Genomic DNA, 8,214 nt, shown 5'->3' with positions numbered 1-8,214 from the left:
GGATAGTCCCTTAAAGCCTGTATCTTATCTATCATGGGGTGTAATTTCCCTCTCCCTACCATATAGCCTAGATAAGTTACTTCCCATTGCCCCAAATTGCATTTTGCTGGATTTGCTGTGATGCCTGAGTCGCCAAGGGCCTGTAATACCTTGGTTAGATGCCATACGTGGTCTTCCCAGCTGGGGCTATAGACGATGATGTTATCAATGTATACTGCGGCATACAAATTGTGGAGGCTCAGTACCTGGTTCATGAGCTGCTGGAATGTAGCCGCCACCCCATGTAACCCAAACGGCATCACTGTAAACTGGAAAAGACCGAATGGCGTGGAAAGGCTGTCTCGCTCATGAGGTCATTGTCAGAGGGATCTGCCAATATCCCTTTGTCCAGTCCAGGGTAGAGATAAATTCTATGTGTCCTAGCCTCTCCAATAACTCATCCACCCATGGTCTGGGGTGGGCATCAAAATGGGAGATGGCATTTACTTTGCAGAAATCAATGCAAAATCTGACTGAACCATCCGGCTTTGGGACCAGCACTATGGGGCTCCACCACTCACTTTTAGATTCTTCTACTACTCCCAGGGCTAGCATTGATTCCAACTCCTTCTGCACAGTCTCCAACATCTTCTTGGGGAGCAGACGGTGGTTCTCCCTCACCTTTTGGCCAAGGACAGTGGTGATGTGATGACTGGTTACCGTGGTTTTGCTTGGTTGGGAGGATAATACCGCAGGGAAAGCTGCCACTATTTGCCGCAACTGTTCCTGCTGGGTAGGGTTGAGCTCTGGGCCCATGGCTACAGATTCTGGCTCTTCGGACTCACCAGCCAACAGCCCTAGCTTGGATTCTCGGGGAGATGGGGTGATCATGAAGCCCTCTCGGCTCTTCCATGCTTTAAGGGGGTTTATGTGGTATACTCGGCTGTCCCTTCATCGTCCGGACACCTGGATCTCATAATCGACAGGTCCCACCTGCCGGACCACCTCGAATGGCCCCTGCCATTTAGCCAATAGTTAAAGGCTAGTAAGGCAGTAACAGCAAGACTTGGTCTCCAGGCTTGAAGCTCCTCATCTTTGTTCCCCGGTTGTACTGGGCCTCCTGGCTGTGTTGTGCTTGTATCACGTTCTCCCTGGCCAGGGTGCCCAGTTCCTGAAGCTGCTCTCTCAAATGGAGGATATACTGGACTGAGCCTCTGACCCAAGTCTCCTGCTCTTCCCAGGTTTCTCTTAAGAAGTCTAAGATTCCCCGGGGTTGTCTCCCGTAGAGGAGCTTGAATGGGGAGAACCCGGTGGAAGCTTGTGGCACTTCCCATATGGCGAAGAGGAGTGCTGGAAGGAGCTTGTCCCACTGGCGGGGGTCATCCTCCACAAATTTCTGTAACATCGCCTTCAGTGTCCCATTGAAACGTTCCACCAGACTGTTTGGTCTGGGGATGGTAGACTGAGGTTCTGAGGGCACAGATGTTCAGAAATTGGCAGAGCTCTGCCATTAACCTGGATGTCACATTAGTCCCCCGATTTGTTAATATCTCCCGTGGCAACCCCACGTGGGAAGATATCTGTAAGAGCTCATTGGCAATGACTGGAACTGTGGCTGCTCATAATGGTACTGCTTCAGGGTACCGAGTCGCATAGTCAACCACTAACAGGATATATCTATGACCCGAGCTGCTCTTTTCCAGGGTCCCCACCAGGTCAAGGCCAACCCACTCGAAAGGAGTGCCAATCACTGGTAGAGGTTCCCAGGGGGCCCTTGGTACCCTCTTTGGGCTGAACTTCTGGCATTCCAGACAAGAAGCACAGTAATCCCAGACCTCCTGGTGTATGCCTGGCCAGAAAAACCATTGGGCCACCCTTAGCAGGGTCTTTTCTCTCCCCCAGTGTCTTTCCCAGAGGCCAGGCGGAGTAGCCCTCTTCGGAACCTCTGTGGGACCAACAATTGGCGTAACTCGTCTCCAGCTTCTGGGCCACCGGATAAAGCAAGTCCTTGTGTATCTCAAAATGGGAGTCCTGGGACTGATGTTGCTGAGGGTGGGCCTCGCTGCTCCAGCCTGCTGCCTGCTTCCAGGATCGACTGAGGCTGGGGTCCCCTCTCTGTTCATCCAGGAAATCTCCATCAATATCGAGCCATCTGGGCTCTTCCCCTGTCAGACTATTGGCCGGGGCTTGACCTTCCCCAGCTACTTCAGAGCCTCCTGACATCCCTGCCAAGGAGTCCTGGGGCCCTGTTTGGCCCAACAAACCTTGCCTTCCATGGCCTACTCTCCTCTTCTTCTCGGGTTGTCCGCTCCAACCCCATATCAGGTCAGCGAAACCTGGCCAGTCACACTCCAAAGCCACTGGGTAAGCTAACTTCAGGGCCACCCCAACTAGGCAACGCGCTTCCTGTTGATCTGCCTCCAGTCACACCCAGACAGTGGGGTAAGATTTCACGTCCCCGTGTATACATTGTAACTGTATCAATGCCCCGGTGGGGTGGGAGTGTCCTACCAGTCCCACGCGGTCGATAGTCTGGTGGACTCGGGATGCAGCCAATGCCATGGTCAGAGTTCCTTCTACTCTCACCAGGATCACGATCTTCGGTGGCCCATCCTTCTGGGCTCGTCAGTCCATCGCCAGGACCTGCTCATAATTACAGTCCATATAGGGACACTCTCTCCTGAAGTGTCCCGTTTGTCCACACTGGTAGCATCAGTCCCGGTTCCCTATGGCGGGTGGGGTGCTTTGTGGTAGGCTCGATTCTCCCGGTGGTTCCTCCTGGCCCTGAGATAGTCGTGCCCCTGAGAGGTCCTGAGGGTCAGCGGGGACCCTACTTGTCTGGTGTGCATCTGGGGGCTTTCCTGTCCTGTCTTACGCATTGATCCCTCTGGGGGTCAGTCTCCCCCTTCTGAAATCCTTGTCTTAAGACCTGCCCGCTTCTTCTGATCAACCGCAAGGTAGTCTTCGGCAAGGGATGTAGCCTCTGCAAGGGTCTTCAGCCAATGTCGCTGCACCCACTCCTTCCCCCCGGCGGGCAGGATCCGAAGGAATGGCTCCAATGCCACAGCTTTGGCCACTTGGCAGTTGGTGTGGTGTTCCGGCTCTAACCACCTCCAACAGAGATTGCGGACCCTCTGGGATACTGCCAGAGGTCTGGCTCCTGGTGGGTATTTCTCATGGTGTAGCCTCTGCCAGTACGTCTCCAGGTTGATGCTTGTCTGGTCTAGGATGGTGGCCTTAACCTTCTCATATTGCAACGCCCCTTGTGGGTCAAGATTGTGGTAAATGGCCTGAGCTGGCCCCTTTAAGTACTGCGCTAAAATAGTGGCCCAGTGTTCGGGGGGCCATTGAGTGGCAGTCGCTACCCATTCAAAAGTCTCTAGGAAGGCCTTGGGGTTGTCCCTGGGCCCCATCTTTGTAAGATGCACTCGTAGTCCCCCCCAGGCCATCCCCAGGCCCTCCCCCGGCTGGGGTGTGAGAAGGACTTGGTGCCGGCTTCAACCTGTTGGAAGAGCCGGTCTTGATTTATTTGCTGCTGTGCAGTCAATTCCCTAATCAGCTGTTGCTGCATTTCTTGTTGCTGGGTCGCCTGCAGTTGCTGTTGGGTAGGCAGTTGCTATAGCAGTTGCGACTGCAGTTGCTGTTGTTGTGCAGCTTGTTGCTGCTGGTTTCCAGCAGCCATTTCAGGAGCCTCTGAGTCTCCATCTTGTAAGCGTGGGTCCTTCTCTCAGGCCCTGGTTGGTGCTCACATTCTCCAACACGTGTGGCAGGTTCTGTACCTAGTCAACCCCTTTGAGTTAGGCGGGGGTGGGGGGAAGAGACTGGTAACCACGCCTCTGTATGCCTATGTCTGTTTTACCACCCCCCGTACTCAGTCCAGCGAGGCCCAGTGGCCAGAGTCTGCTTAATCTCCCTTCTTCCAGGGGGATAGCACAGCCTAGTGGCCAGAGTCCATGCAATCTTCTTTAGAGGCAAGACAGGGGACCAGTAGCAGTAGTTATCGTGAGGGCCAGCGACCCCCCCCCAACCCAGGGTCCTGCCAGCAGTGGAGTGTGCCGCCCCGGGGTCAGCGGGGAATCCTACTGAAACACGCCGACCTCATAGTGGTGGGAGGTACCACTCCCTTACCTTCGCTGGGTCACTTCCTACCAGTTCTCCAGCAGCAGTAGTCCATGTGATATCGGGGTCTCCTGGTCCCTCAGCACCAGACCCTCCCTTGTGTTCCAATAGCACCAAGGCTCTGGTCCCGGTTCCTGGGTCTGCCACTCTCCTAGGTAAGGGCTGTAGTGGCTCCTGTGCGAGAGCCTCTGCCAAGCATCCTTCCTCCTCGGCCACCAGCCCCAATTGAGCAGCTCTGCAGGCTTTTATACCTGGTTTTCACTTGGAGCATGCCCAGCAGAGTCTCAGGGGCGGGGCTTCCTCTGCTAGGAGAGAAGGGTTAACCTTCTCGGTCCCAATGTGGGGCTGATCCGCCCTATCACAACAAGTAATGAGGTATACAAGTCAGAATAGGTTACAAGAAAAATAAAAGTGAAATGCATCTAATGCCTAACCTAACCAGCTAAGTGAATTCAAAGCAAAGTTTCTCTCACTGTATTTCAGAAATACTACTGGCTGAATTTCTTTCAGTCAAGATCCCTCCTCCAGTCTAATGCTGCTTCCTTTGTTTTTCAGGTGTTGTAGATGCTGTGGGTAGAGAGAAAGGCAGAGATAATTTGGGGGCATCTGCTCTTCATTCTTAAGGTTTTTTTTCAAGAAGCATCTCCAGCTGAGCTTCAGGAGGCAGAAAGTTTGTGTGGATGGGAACCCTAAGCTGTTTCTTTGCCAAGATATAGATTTTTTGCCCACACCCTCTTTCCTGCTGAAGTGTGGCCACTTGAACAGGTGATGGTCCATTTGATTTTGTTGAGATGTGGTGGAGGCATCAGCTTGCCTATCGTCTCTGGGGAACTGGTTTGTGACTGCTCCCCAGACTTGGAACATGTCTTATTAATACCATACAGTAGAATCTTATATCTTTACATACAATGTTGCCACACATATTTTACTAGGACAATAATGATCAGCAAATTATGAGTTTTCAAATGATACCTCACAAGGCATATCTTGTACAAAATGTATCATAGTCTTGTAAAAGGGGTGAACATGGATGAACAGATACCCTTGCCCAACATGTGACATTGCCAGAGGACCATGCAGCATTTGTGTTGCAAAGCCTAGATGTTTTCATGCTCAGTTAATAATATTGAGGTGTCTAAGTAAATTTTACTTGCTTTTGTTGGCTCAACTATTAATATTAATGTTTTAATACTAGTTTTTGATTTTATGATGTCACTGAGAGCTTTTTTCAATGTTTGTATAGTATCATTTCCACAGATTTATGTTCCCTGGGAACTAGTGAAACATGTTTGTTGTGGTTAATAATAGCAGAGAAAAATAAAATAAGAAACTGGTTTTAGGGGTTGCCTGCAGATTTTGCTACATTCTGTAGAAGTAAGGATTTATTTTTAAAGCCTTCTGGCTGCAAAGATACCCCCTTCCAATGTTAACCATACATTGTTAACTTGGTGTATGTGCAGGCAGCCTGAAGACGTTGTGTGAGAAGAGATGTTAACTTCCCTCATTTATGTCAGTAGTGTTTACAGTCACTTAAATGTTAGCCTCTTCACTGCTCAACACTGTATTAAATACATCCACAGAGGAGCTAAAGGTTCCAGCCCTGTTGGTGAACCATGTGTGTGTCAAAATGATGGCACATGAGAGGATTTCTGTTTTTTCATTTGCGTTAGAACATAAGAATGGCCATACTGGTTTAGACCATGGGTCCATGTAACAGGGCTCCACCCACCACACTGGCGCCTCTTGTTGGTCATCCTGGGGATTAGCTCTGCAGGTCGGTATGCCCTCTCCCAGTGGTGCCTTGCCCACCATCACTTCTGCTTCTTGACCCATGCCACTCCAAGGACTGCGGAATCCTCTTCATGACGCAGCCCTACGGCAATGTCACAACCTGTGTTCCTGCCTTCCATGGGGAGAGTGTTGCAGTCCAACTGTCCTGCCACTTCCCCAGTGATGACTGCAGCCAATTGTCCAGCCACTTCCCCATGGCCCCAGCAACACTCTCTTCACCCTTGCCTCAGGGCCTCAGCTGGCCTGGAGCTCTCTCTAGCTGCCACGGTCCCTGCTAGCATGACTCCTCTGTCCAGGGTGCTAGCTTCTTTTTGCCTGCAAGGCACCCAGTCTTCCCTCCTTGAGCTCCAGGGAGTAATTCCCCCTGCTCTGCTCTGAAGCTCTTCTCCTATGGGACTGCCAGGCCCTGACTGGCCACTCCTCTCAGCCCCTCTCTAGTTGGCTGCATCCTGTGCAGCCTCCCTAGGGCTCCATTAGCCCCTTAGAGGCCAGTGTGGGGCAAATGCCCCATCACAGTCCACTTAACCCAGTATTCTGTCTTCTGACAGTGGCCAGTGCCAGATGCTTCAGAGGGAATGAACAGAACAGGACAATTATCAAGTGATTCATCCACTGTCATCCAGTCCCGGCTTCTGGCAGTCAAAGGCTTAGGGACACCTGGAACATGGGGTCGCATCTCTGACCATCTTGGCTAATAGCCATTGATGGACCTACCCTTCATGAACTTATTTAATTTGTTGAACCCAGTTATAATTTTGGTCATCACAACATCCTCTGGCAATGAGTTCCACAGACTGACTCTGTGGTTGGTGAAGAAATACTCCTTATGTTTGTTTTAAACCTACTGCCTATTAATATTATTGGTGATTCTTGGTTCCCGTGTTATGTGAAGGGATAAATAATACTTCCTTATTCACTTTCTCCACACCATTCATGATTTTATAGACCTCTATCACATCCCCCTCTTAGTTGTTTTATTTCTAAGTTGAACAGCTGTAATCTTTTTAGTCTCTCCTTGTATGAAAGCTGTTCCATACCCCTAATAATTTTTTATGCTTTTCTCTGTACTTTTCCGATTCTAATACACCTTTTTTGAGATGGGGCAACCAGAACTGCATGCAGTATTCAAGATGTGACCATACCATAGATATATATATAGTGACATTATGATATTTTCTGTTTTGTTATCTATCCCTTTCCTAATGATTCCTAGCATTCTGTTAGCTTTTTTGATTTCCACTGCACATAGAGCAGATGTTTTCAGAGAATTACCCATGACAACTCCAAGATCTCTTTCTGGAGTGGTAACAGTTAATTTATTTTGTATTTATAATTGGGATTATTTTTTTTTTGCAACATGCATTATTTTTCATTTATCAACGCTGAATTTAATCTGCCATTTTGTTACTCAGTCATCCAGTTTTGTCAGATCCCTTTGGAACTCTTCGCAGACAGCTTTGGACATAAATATCTTGAGTCATTTTGTATCATCCACAAACTTTGCCACTTCACTGTTCACCCCCTTTTCAAGACCATTTATGAATATGTTGAACAGCACCGGTCCCATTACAGATTCTTGGGGGACCCCACTATTTACCTTTCTGCATGGTGAAAACTGGCCATTTATTTCCATACTTTGTTTCCTATCTTTTAAGCATTTACTGATATATGAGAGGACCTTCCCTCTTATCTCATGATTCCTTATTTTGCTTTGGTGAGGGACCTTGTCAAAGGCTTTCTCAAAGTCCAACTACATTATATCCACTTGTCCACATGCTTGTTGATCCCCCTCAAAGAATTCTAATGGATTAGTGAGGCATGATTTCCCTTTACAAAAGCTGTGTTGACTCTTCTCCCAACATACTGTGTTCATCTATGTGTCTGATAATTCTGTTCTTTTCTATGGTTTCAGCCAATTTGCTTGGTATTGAAATTAGGCTTACCAGCATGTAATTGCAAAATCAACTCTGGTGGCCTTTATTAAAAATCAACATTTACATTGGCTCTCCTCCAGTCATCTGGTACTGAGACTGATTTAAGGAATAGGTTACATACCACAGTTAGTAGTTCTGCAATTTCATATTTAAGTTCTTTCCAAACTGTTGTGTGACTAACATCTGGTCCTGGTGACGTATTACTATTTAATTAATCAATTTGTTCCCAAACTTCCTCTATTGACACCTCAGACTGGGACAGTTCCTCAGATTTGTCACCAAAGAATGACTCAAATGAGGGAAATCTTCACATTTGTTCCGTGAAGATGGATGCAAAGAATTCATTTAGCTTCTTCACAATGCCCTTATCTTTCCTGAAAGCTTCTTTAAC

This window comes from Lepidochelys kempii, chromosome 2 (genome assembly GCF_965140285.1).
Source record: "Lepidochelys kempii isolate rLepKem1 chromosome 2, rLepKem1.hap1, whole genome shotgun sequence".
Lineage (NCBI taxonomy): Eukaryota > Metazoa > Chordata > Testudines > Cheloniidae > Lepidochelys > Lepidochelys kempii.
Note: the sequence above shows the minus strand (reverse complement) of the source record.